Raw genomic sequence first — 12,057 nt, forward strand, 5'->3', positions numbered from 1 at the left:
AAAAAAAAAAAATTGTTCATCTCATTTTTAAAGAAAAAAATAGAAAATAAAAAAAAGGAAGATAGCCACATCAATAATCCCTCCTAACCACGACTCTTCTTTCCATTTCTATTATACTTTCATTTTATGTTTCATGTATTTCTGTATTCTGTATTTTAATATATTCATGTTTCCTTTATATATATAAAGAATATGTTTGTGTTCCAAAAATTGAATCAAATAATATATGGTGTTTCAAACTTGTTTTTCTCTTAATATTGTATCATGAACATCTTTCTATGTTAGCAGCTGCATTTGTGGTTTTAAAAGTGTATAGAATGCTCCCCTTTTTGGTATAGCATTATTTCTTTGGTTACAGTATAGGATATTTCCAGATTTTCATATTGGTACACATCCTAAATGATTTATTCGATAGATTTCTAGGAGAAAATGGTTCCATCAAAGGGCAAAGAATATAAGCCTATACTGGCGCAATTTCTCCTATTTTTGATTTTTTATAAATATTATCATATATATCCCCTCAATGTATATGTTTGTATATATGTGTGTATGACAGAATTACAGGTGTTCTTATCCAGAGTATCGAAGGGAAGGGCTGCTTATGTGTCTCCCATTACGATAATGATGAACATTTGTATATATTCCTTTATCCCTGCCAGCCTTCTGAATAAAAAAATCTTGATTTTTCTGATTTTTGCAACTTCAGTAAAATCTCCATATTTTGAGGCTGTAGTTTGAATTTAAACAGTGACTGAGCAGGTGGGACTTTCACATTAGTCCAATATTTCCAATAAATCACCATGAAAAGCTACTTGGTTCTCCCCCAAACAGCCTGGAGGGACATGGCAGGGTAAGAACAGAGAGTATTTTTGCTCCATTCATTCTTCATCTTCTCCTCTCCATGGTGAACTGGCTCAACTGGGAAACGAGAACGAAAAGCCCTGTTTTTCACAATTCTGATATGCAGCTCGCTGTGCAGTGCCAGATGTTGCTGATGGGTGGCTGGAATGGTCCGTCCACACTTTCCCATCACAGCTGCTGCTTTCATAATTGGTGAGCAAGTTCAAGAAGCAGGCCATCTCCTCCACCTGCTCACGGAAGCTGCCTGGTGACAGCTGGTTCCATCCATCAGTCCATCACTCCTGGGCAAACTACCCTGAACTGCACCAAGGAGAAAGACCTGGAGTCTTCAGAATGGGGTCAGCATCACCCCACACAGGGCTTTTTTTTTTTTATAAAGATTTTATTTATTTATTTGACAGAGAGAGAGAGTGAGCACAAAGAGGGGGAGCGGCAGAGGGAGAGGAAGAAGCAGGCTCCCCGATGAACAGGAAGCCCGATGTGGGACTCTATCCCAGGATCCCGGCATCATGACCTGAACCAAAGGCAGACGCTTAACTGACTGAGCCACCCAGGTGCCCTTCCACACAGGTCTTTTAAACTTTGCTAGAAAAATCCATGGTTGACATTTTGGTGAAGAACCTTCCAGAGGTTCCTGTGTGTGTGCATGTGTGTGTGCGTGCACGTGTGTGTGCGTGTGTGTGTGTATGTGTAACACGATGGCTTTTTGAAAAATAGTGTAGATAAAAGAGATAAGTTAGAGAGTAAGTAGAATGATAACCGTATTTTGAATGTTCTATAAACACCATAATTTAAAGCTCAAAACATGAGGCTCCTGGGTGGCTCACTCGGTTGTTAAAGGAAAGTTAGAGGCACAGTTTAGGTGGGCATAGTCCCTGTGACTCAGCCACTGGCCCATTTAGCTTTGTCCTGTGTGAATGTCTGTCTCAGGGTGCCCCTTCCCCTCTACAAGCTTCCACCACCTTCCAGGCTGAGATCAAACTTGTTCCGTTAATTCTTTGGAAGTGGATTTCCCTCTTTGTTCATGCTGTGTGGTTAACGCGGTGTATTTATGATGATCTATCCTGGAGTCTGTTTCCCCTATTAGGGTATTATCATCCTGTGTCTGGGGGTTATATCCCAGAGGGGTTAGGATGGGGGTGACATAAATGTTTGTGATGAGTTGTTTTGTTATTTTTATCTTTGAACGTACAAAACTGGGGTTGCACACTGAGTGTTTCGGGGCCAGGGAGGTGACATGAGAGTGACACTGACCCGGCTGAGACACTCAAAACTGGTGGGGTGCTGGCTGGACAGGAGAGTGTGCACCTGGTCTCTGAAATGTTCACTCAAGATTAAAACAAAAAAACTGGGGCACTTGGGTGGCATAGTTGGTGGGGCAACCGACTCTTGGTTTCAGCTCAGGTCGTTGATGTGGGAAACAAAGGCAGAAGACAGCCCTTTGACCCGTCCTTGGAACAGACAGAGTGACATTCCTCTAGGGACTCAGCTGCCTGGATGTTGATAGTTTGCTAAGGGCAAAAGGCAATCCTAGCCCCACTGCAGGACCCTGTAAGTCTACTTTAACATATATAAAAATTCCTTTGGAAAATTCCTTTATCTCTATCCCCCAAGATACACGTTGGCAATCATTCTCCAAGCATATGATCCACCCATATATCATGACTGAGGATTTACTAAACAATAATCAATGACCTTTCCCAACAATAGCTAGCCCTTTCAGGATCCTGGAAACCTTGTTTTCAAAGCCTGGGAGGCTTACGCCAACCCTAACCCTTTCCCAACTTGAAAGTATGTGATGGGCCACTCCTCAGCACCCCAGTGCCACTCTTTCTGCCCACGGGTCCTGTCCCCGTGCTTCAATAAAACCACCTTTTTTGCACCAAAGACATCTCAAGAATTCTTTCTTGGCTGTGGGCTTTGAACCCTAACATCTTTCCTACATCAGTCGTGATCTCAGAGTCTTGAGATCCAGCCCTGCATGGGGCTCCTTGCTCAGTGCAGAGTCTGCTTGGAGTTTCTCTCTCCCTCTCCCCCTCTCCCCTTCCCCTGCATGCTCTCTCTCTCTCTCTCTCTCTCTCTAAAATAAATAAGTAAATCTTTTTTTTAAAAAAAACCCTGAAAAACATGGTGTTGGCAGGTGATACATTTACAAGGGATATGTTCCTTCTCCAGGTTTCTACTTTGTGACCCATGATAAGGAATATATAGCTCATTGGAGAAATCTTTGAAAACAAGGAGCAGCATAGAGAGAATATAGCCAGGTCCTCTACTTCTCTGTAGCTGAAACACAACAGTGAGGGGAGCTTGCTTTTTGTGACTCTTCAAATGAGGGTGACCCTGGCCCCATGGTCACAGGGCATGATGTGACCATCTCACAACCTCTGAAAGCTGATCTTCATTAAAAGGACTTGTGTCACACTTACTTGACTTCTGTGTTACTTTAGAAGAAACGAAAAATGAAGGGAAAGTAATGATAATTGTTCACTACTTTGAAATGGCTCAAAGAATATTTTGTCATGTCAAGGTGACATTTGTAAACCTAGAAGGGACGGTTTCACTTCTTAAAGGAGTTGACCAAAATGGAAGAAGAGGGAACAGTTTTCACTATAAGCCTGCCACACACACACACACATACACACACACACACACACGCACGCACGCACGCACATCCTGCTTTTAGCCCTGGAGGATTTTCCCGTCTGTGGATCTAGCTGCCTTTAGGGAGAGCAGGATGGTGACACAGTCCTAGAGGGACCTTCCCTGCGGCACCTGGCTGAAGATGCCATTACCATGGCGAATACTCTTGGCTCCTGTTAAAAATGTACCCAGAGATCCCTGTGGCCTCCCCTGAGGACTTGTCCCTCATTTGAGTTAGTGTGGAGGGAGGGAAAGCATGTGGGCTGACAGAGCCAAATACACCAGCATTCACACTGCCCTGCTCTGCTGGCATTCCCCCCCCCACCCCCTGTTTGTCTCCATGTGTAAAATGGCTCTGTCAGTATCTTGCCTACAATTCTGGTATAAGAACTCAATAAAGTGCCATATTTAAGCCACATAGCGAAATCACCTGGCACATAGCCAGCATCCAACATATCATTGGTCCCTCCCTGCTGTGGTAAGAATTTCTTGCTCTGTGGGTGCCTGGGTGGCTCAGATGGTTAAGTGTCTGCCTTTGGCTCAGGTCATGATCCCGGGGTCCTGGGATGGAGTCCCGCATCGGGCTCCCTGCTCTGCGGGAAGTCTGCTTCTCCCTCTGCCTCTCTCTCTCTCTCATGAATAAATAAATAAAATCTTTAAAAAAAAAAAAAAGAATTTCTTGCTCTGTAACTTAGAAGACTCCAGCTGTATTCATGGGGGATGCAGAGAAATTGGGTATTAGCTGATTGAGAAGTGAAGCTGAATTAACTCTGAAATAATAATATAAGTCAATGAGAAAGTAGGATTTGATTTATTACTATTTTAATTTACATGCAGTTGGAGATGATATATTCGCATAAAATAATTCTTGAAAGTTGCAGTGTTGTCTCATGCCATATTATCACAGATGAGGAGTTTCTTGCAGAGATAAGAAGAGCATGCCCTTGGTGGTTTTAAAAAGCATAGGTTTAGGGTCACAGTGCCATCCTCCTCCCCCTTTCTTCTTCCCAGAGGACAGAGATAGTTACAATTATATCCCAGGAAGAGATAAAGAGTACAACTGAATTCAAGATAAAGGAATTTTCCATTCCTGCTGGGAAGAAGCAGTGATTTAGTTTTCTCTTATTAGACCTTTGTAAATCCTGGTTCTCATCTTTTCATAATTTTTAATAGCATTACCCAGCCAAGCATTCTCACAAATCTATAAGATTAAAAATGAGTTGAATGCAGCAGAGCTGTTGTGTGTAGTAGATGTGAGGCCTGGGCACTTTTTCCTAATCACATTGTTGAGCTCTTTAAATTATAACATCACTTAATATAATGACGTCATGGAGCAGTGAGTTCTTTCTGAAGTCATCTGGAAGCTTCTGTTTGCCACGAATTTTTATTCTGTGGTAAGGATCGTATTTGTGCTTAAGCCATTACTAAAATATTGTGTTTGTTATTCCCATTTTAGAGTGAGTACTGTTGAAAGCACTAGGGTTTAATGATTTTTTTTTTTAAGTGCCCAATGTGGGGCCTGAACACAAGACCCTGAGATCCAGAGTCATGTGCTGTCCAGGCTGAGCCAGCCAGGCGCCCCATGTTGGTCTTCCATTAATCACCGAAATGTTGTGTCATGAGGCCAATTCCCTCCAACCTTTCCTTCCAATCTCCTTTTAAATGTCTAAGGGATGTTTTCAGCCTACCCCCCACCCCCCGAAAAGAATGGAATGCAGGTGAAGCAGGAGGTGTCTCTGTCTGTCCCATCTATGTGGGTGGCATGTTGTAGTACCACCTAACTAGCTTCCTAGTGCAGAGCAGTGTCCGGGATTTCCTGAAAGGGAGCATCTCAGATTTACACCTGTTTAGGTTTGTGGGGGAGGAAATAGAATTTTCCGTCTACCCTTCTAGGTTCTTGGCCAAAATCTCCTATAATAAAAGTTAATAGGAGAAAAGCAAAGAATAACATGTCTGTGTTTCGCTTACAAGGGAGAGACCCAGGGAAAGTGAGTAACTCCCTGAAATGCAAGCCACCACCTTAAATACCACCCCCAGCTAAAGACTCAGGAAAGATGTTGGGGGGAAGGGCAAACCAGTGAGGGGAGGTACCAGCGAGGAGCTCTGTAAACAAGGGTAAGGTTGTTATGCAGATTTAAGTCCACACCTTCTTCATTGATAAGAGTTTCTAGAGATTTAGTCATTCCCCTCTTCCTGGTACAGAGAGGGAGACACATCTACAAATAGAGATTTCCCTTATAAATGTAAATATCTCTCACAAAAGGGTTACTTCCTCTCCGTTTTCAGAACTTCTCCTGTGTCTGCTGGATAATCCTATGCCAAAGGAGTATTTGAGGGTGTTACATTCTGCTCCCCTTCAGTTTCTTTTCTGGGAGAAATACTGAGCAAAAGAGCCAAAAACCACAGTCTCGCTGACCAACTCCCTACAGTGTGATGTAGCAAATATCCCTGCTTGGGAAGTTCCAGAGCCTCTGGGCTCTGAACTGTACAACTGGCCATGAGCCTTGGTTCTTGTTTTCTCCCGTATGAATTGGGGATGGTGATACCTGCTGTGTTCAGAGCAGCGCGAGGATTAATAGGTATAAATTAGAGATAGCTGGGAAAGGGTACTGATTTGCAGACAACTGTAGGGTGATAATTACACAATTGCATTCATTTTTAAGTTATTAAAATGTGAAAAACAGGACATATCCAAAATCATAGATTATGTGGCATTGTTTTATGTTTTGATGGCTTGTAAAATCTAAAACAGCCTTATTTTTTTTAAGGATTTATTTATTTATTTATTTTAGAGAAGGGGAGGGAAGGAGGGATTGTGTGCACATGCAGTGGGAGGGGCAGAAGGAGAAGGAGAGGGAGAGAGTCTCCAGGAGACTCCCTGCTGAGCCTGGACCCCCCCCCCCCACCTACCAGGGCTCCATCCCAAGACCCTGAGATCAAGACCTGAGATGAAACCAAGAGTCAGAGGCTTAACTGACTAATCCACCCAGGTGTCCCAACAGCATTATTTTTTTAATTCTTCTTCTTTTTACTGTAATCTCTCTGCCCACTGTGAGGTTTGAACTCACAACTGGGAGATCAGGAGTTGCATGCTCTACCAACTGAGCCAGTCAGGTGCCCCGAATCGAAAACAGCCTTAGATTTTGTGTGCTCTTGTGTTTTCTCCTTCCAGTAAACTGCTTGCCAGTCCTCAGAAAGACTAGCTCTGTTTTCTATTCCGAATGCTGCCGACCATGACTTTAGCAACTGACCCTATGAACAAAGGCCAACTCCCATTGAGAAATAAGGCTGCCTCTCTGCCAGGTGTACTTTGTTTGTGTGCAGTGGCCATGAGCCCCGCTGAGCCCCATTACTTCTGTTTGGGCTGGCTGATTCCCGCCTAGTGAACAGGATGGTCAGGTTATACTGGTTTCCATGTGATTGTGGAGTTTCCGGGAGCCGATTGACGTTTTCTAATATGTCACTCAGTTGAGAGAAGAGGAAGTGTGGCCCCAGGGGCGATTTGAGTTCCCCTCCATTAGATGTCTTGTAGACCTGAGGTTGCACCAAGACTTCCATGGAAAAAGAAGGTACTGTTCCTTCATGCTGCTGACTACAATGAGGGCCATTCCAGCTTTGCAGAGGGGAGGAAGGCTATCAGCTCCCAACTTCTGTGGCCCGGCTGTCACATACTGGGGACAAGATGACCTCTTGAAAAAGTACCGTGGACACGAACGTTTAGCACATGACATCCGTACTCATCTGAAATATGTCAGAACAGAGAAGCGCGAAGGCTGCTCTTAGACTCCTTGTTTTCTGTAGTACTGCAGCGTTCTGTCCCCTGATGTGAAAGTGACCGTGGCATTCTCTGTGCCAGGATCTGTGGGAAGGAAACAGCACTAGGCGGTATGCAGTTTGGCCCCAATTGGTTTGGGTAACTGAGATCATTGACTCAGTGCTGGGGCAGACACTTGAATGAATAGGACCTGGAGTGTTCATCACCATCTGCCATTCATGTTTCACTTCTGCCACCTGGGAGGGCATGTTGTGGGGTTGGGGGAGGTAGGAATGGAGAAGCTGAACACAAGAGCTACATTTAAGTGGCACAGAGAGTTTGCAGTACATAGGGGAGTGTTGAGCTAAGTCTAGCTGTCCTTTCCTCTGGGGTCTTCCATTTTCCTTGCTTGTCCTTTTCCCCTGACCTGGGGGCTGCCTAGACTTGCACTATCCAATGGGGTAGGCACTAGCCACATACGGCTATTTCATGTGACATATAAATTAATCAAAATGAACTAGAGTAGGGGCACCTGGGTGGCTCAGTCGGTTAAGCGTCTGACTCTTGATTTCGGCTCAGGTCATGATCTCAGGGTAGTGGGATCAAGCTCTGTGTTGCGCTGGGCATGGAGTCTGCTTGGGATTCTCTCTCCCTCTCCCTCTGCCCCTCTTCTGCTCTCTCTCTCAAAAAAAAAAAGAAAGAAAGAAAGAAAGAAAGACATTCAATAAAAAAACCCCAATCCTTCTGTCAAAATAGCCATTTCCAGGGCATGCCCATGTTCACTATCAAGTGTTCGGTGCTGAACAAGGGGTGCCTCGCCCATGAGAAGCCCCCGGTGAGTGTCGTTACACGCACAAGTGCATGGCGGAGTGAGTGGGTATACATGAGTAAATGTGAGGGGAGGGGTGTCACTCCACATATGCGAGGTGTAGCATGTCCTTCTTCTCCTCATCTAAGCTGATGAACCCACTGGGGGCAACAGCTCTCTGGGCTTGGTTCTTAAAAGTTTCTGTATGCCATCTGCCCCTTTCTGGCTGCATGTAATTACGTTTCCTCCCGGTTCTTTAGTGCCGGTGGTCTCCTGCCTGCAGGTCTCAGAGCAAACGTTTCATAAGCCATTTTCCATCTTGTGGATTCACATGGTTTCCTCCTCCTCATGCCATCTTTTACTGAGCACATCCTGTATGCAGGCTAGGGTGCTAAGTGCTTCAGGTAAACTGTTCGATGTGATCCCTGTGTTCCTCTTGGGAGGTGTATACTTCTAGAGCCTCTGTGGCACAGCAAGGCCTGCCAGGTTAAGAAGCTTGCCGGAGGCCAGCCAGCTCTCTAGAACATGGCGGAGCCATTGGTCATACCTGTACCTGAGATTCCAAAGCCAAAGGCTGGTCTGCCTTTCACTGTGCCCTCATGGCTTTCATTTATATCACGATCCTCATTGCTCTTAGAAGCACATAGAGCTCTGTATCATTTCAGAATTGCATTGGGATGAGAATGCAGACACCCTAAAATCATAGCCTAACAACATTGGTTTTCTCCCAGGAGATGAAAAGTTTGGGAGAAGATGGTCCAGTGCGTCTAAAGCCCATGACAACATCATGAATTTTGTTCTGTCTTCTGCTATTCCTAGGTCAGGTTCTTGTCCTCCCCCCGAGTAAAGCTTCTAGATTGAGTTCAAGGCAAGAAGAAGTGAGAAGGACAGAAAGGGGATAAGATCAAATGACAGCTGTCTGTCCTCTTTTAAGAGACTTCTGGAAGTTATGTGCACGAGCTGTCCTGGCACCTCACTGACTGGACCCGCTGCCCCGTGGGGAAATTGGGCTGCCATCCACCAGCACAGAGAGAAGAATGAGTATTTCATGGGCACCTGGCAGCCTGGCAAACTGCATGTTTATATGTCCGTTTTAGAGCTTGCGAACTCATCCCCCATGAACTTGAGCGGGTTTTGTTTTATTAGCCCAGAGCTTAACTATTACGTTTGTCCTTGAGGTCTGGCCTACCCCCTCCAGCCGCAGTCAGCACTATCCCCTCTTGTATAATGCCCAGCAGATGTGCTGCTTCCTGTTCCCTTCCTGGTCCCAGCAGACATTTGCGTCTCCTGCCCCTGGTCAGAGGACGCTGTTCATATCTCCAAGGTGCCATACTCCTCTCTCAGTTGTGGGACCTTACTTAGTAGGTATTTCCTTTTTCGGTGGTGTGATCATCTGTCATGGCGTGTCACCTGGGAGTTGTGTGCTGACTGTGGGTTATGGTGGGACCAGCTGAGCCTGGACATAGCAGCCCATTTAGCTGGCCGAGACTCTATTGCCCAGGTGTGTCTCCTAAGTAAAACCCACGTGGCTGAGCTCTGCTAGTAGAACATTTTGTGCACGTCCTCAAAACAGGGCTTCCTGGAGTGGTATTTGTAAGACCAGCTTTGAGCTTTTTTATGAGTATATTCGGAAGTGACACATTTTGCAGAAAGGATGGTTCTTCTAACGCCAGCCTTGGAAACCACTTTTGTTTATCTGCCGCGCTCTTCGTATAAAACACGGAGATGGTGATGGTGGGACTGCTGCTGTAGGAATTCCGGAGCTTTTTTTTTTTTTTATTATTTTTATTATTTTTTTATTTTTTAAAGATTTTATTTATTTATTTGAGAGAGAGAGAATGAGAGACAGAGAGCATGAGAGGGAGGAGGGTCAGAGGGAGAAGCAGACTCCCTGCCGAGCAGGGAGCCCAATGCGGGACTCGATCCCGGGACTCCAGGATCATGACCTGAGCCGAAGGCAGTCGCTTAACCAACTGAGCCACCCAGGCGCCCGAATTCCGGAGCTTTTTGAGAGTGGACGGAGGGACAGTCATTTCAGTCATTCACTCAACCATTCATTCATTTACTCCAGGATCATATTTTTGTGTATACAAAGTACTGTCCAAGTTACTGAGATGGCAAAACCCTCAAGTGAAAAAGAGAGTGTATTTGTTTATGTTTCTTTGTTTCTGTCTGCTTAAATAATTATTTTTAATAGAAGTTAGAATTTCACCCAGCCAACGTGTTTTGTCGTCTATTTCTGAGGGTTCTTGGTCCAGGAGATCATTTTCTCCCAGCAAGTTTGCCACTTTTAGTGTTTGCAACAAAATGCATCAGGGAGAGCATTTTAAAATAATTTAGTAAAATATGGTCTTGTGTAGATAGAGACTGCTTTTGATTTCTTGTCATCTGGCTGCCCTTTTTGGAAACATCTTAAGGTTTATTATTTAGAAGTTCACTGTTTATTTCTGAAATATTATGTTGTTGAGGGAAATGGTGTGGGTCGAACAGAGAAATAAGCAAGGGTTTGGTCTGTCAGAACTTCCTAGCAGTGGAGGAGTGTGGTGTTTGACTTTTGATACTGCGGCATTTGAGGGATGGAACTTGTGTTAAAATTTTATCAGCACAGGGTATGCACTGAAGAGTGAGGGAAGATCTTAACCCTGCCAGGAACTCACTTATCAATGCAATAAACATGCACTCGTAGAACTATTCATATCACACAAGCAAGGTGGTGTTTACAGTTTCCATTGATCTGTTTACTACATCTGTGTTGAGTTGGGCTATCCAGAGATTGTCATAAATCTCACAAGACTCCATTTTAAATCTTGACTTATGAACCAACAAAGGATGCTGGTGGTGGGTGTCAGAGTCGTAACCACAAATATTTTCTAATACTTTGCCAGTTACTTAAAATATGGGTGTCAGACATGTCTTCTAACTTTTTTTTTACAGTAATAGAAATATGCATACAAACACATGTCTAGTGTTTTTTTATTTTTTAACCTATTAGGTAGAGTTTTACATTTTGATCCATCATCCTAAACACAAAGTTGGGCAGTGGTAAAAAGTAAAAAAATGTTTGTTTGCTATCATTCTCATCCTTTTCTGGTGGGTGCAAATCTTTTGGTGGCCAGGGGCAGAGTGCTCCTCTCAGACAGCAGGCTCTTAACGTTACTAGATGCTTTGTCACCATGTGGAAGCCACCAGAATAACCATGGCCCGGATTTCTTCCTTAGGATATGGCCAAAAGGATGCAGATATAGGTGGTGTGGGTCCACAAACACTTGGTGTGTAGGCCAGTCATACCCCTAGCAGGTGGAAGAATGCCAGGCTTGCCTTGGGCCCAGGTGCTCTGGAGCCCTTCCACCCTGGCTCAGTGTATTTATTCTCTGGTATCCCCGCTTAAAAACCTTCCCTGTCTAATCTCAGCTTTTGGCTGTCATCCACATTCCTCTCAAATTCTTCCTCTGTTCCTCTTCCTCTTGTAGATCAAAACTGTGCAGTCTCTTCCTCCTTATGGTGCTTATGTCTTCAAACTTTTTTGATTAAACTTGGTTTTACATTAATGAGTGTAAATATTTGATTTCTGTCAATATATTTTGGAAAATATCCCAATCATATGTGACCATCTGTGTGTTTATGTGTTTGTACATATACAGTGATACATAAAACTTAGCCTCACAGATTTTCCCTAACTTAAGTTTACAAGTGTATGACCACTACCCATCAAAATCCAAATAAGGCAACAACATAACTCTTTAGATGATGTAAAGTCCCTCCCTGTATTTTTACATTCCAAGAAGATGTGTCTTGCTTATTTGACACTTTAAGGACGTCACTGTATTAGGGTGACCAGTCATCCTGGTTTGTCCTGGATTGAGAATACTCCTGGGGGTGTGGAACGTTCTTAGAACTAAGACAGTTGTAGACTCTTTCGGTTGGCCTGGGACTGAGTACTTTCTTTTTCTTTCTTTTTTTTTTTTTTAAACAGAACTTACCACTTAACTTTTTT

General features: G+C 44.0%; 1 long non-coding RNA gene across 1 annotated transcript; it reads left to right on the forward strand.

Moving 5' to 3' along the window:
- The first annotated feature begins 50 nt into the window (after nucleotides 1-50).
- Nucleotides 51-11,786, forward strand: LOC145719189 (uncharacterized). The gene is made up of 2 exons (XR_014142229.1): nucleotides 51-531; nucleotides 565-11,786. It is a non-coding gene; the product is annotated as an uncharacterized LOC145719189 (long non-coding RNA).
- The last annotated feature ends 271 nt before the right edge of the window (nucleotides 11,787-12,057 follow it).

The sequence above is a fragment of the Leptonychotes weddellii genome, unplaced genomic scaffold (assembly GCF_054177405.1).
Source record: "Leptonychotes weddellii isolate Sample4059 unplaced genomic scaffold, ASM5417740v2 HiC_scaffold_3354, whole genome shotgun sequence".
Classification (NCBI taxonomy): Eukaryota; Metazoa; Chordata; class Mammalia; order Carnivora; family Phocidae; genus Leptonychotes; species Leptonychotes weddellii.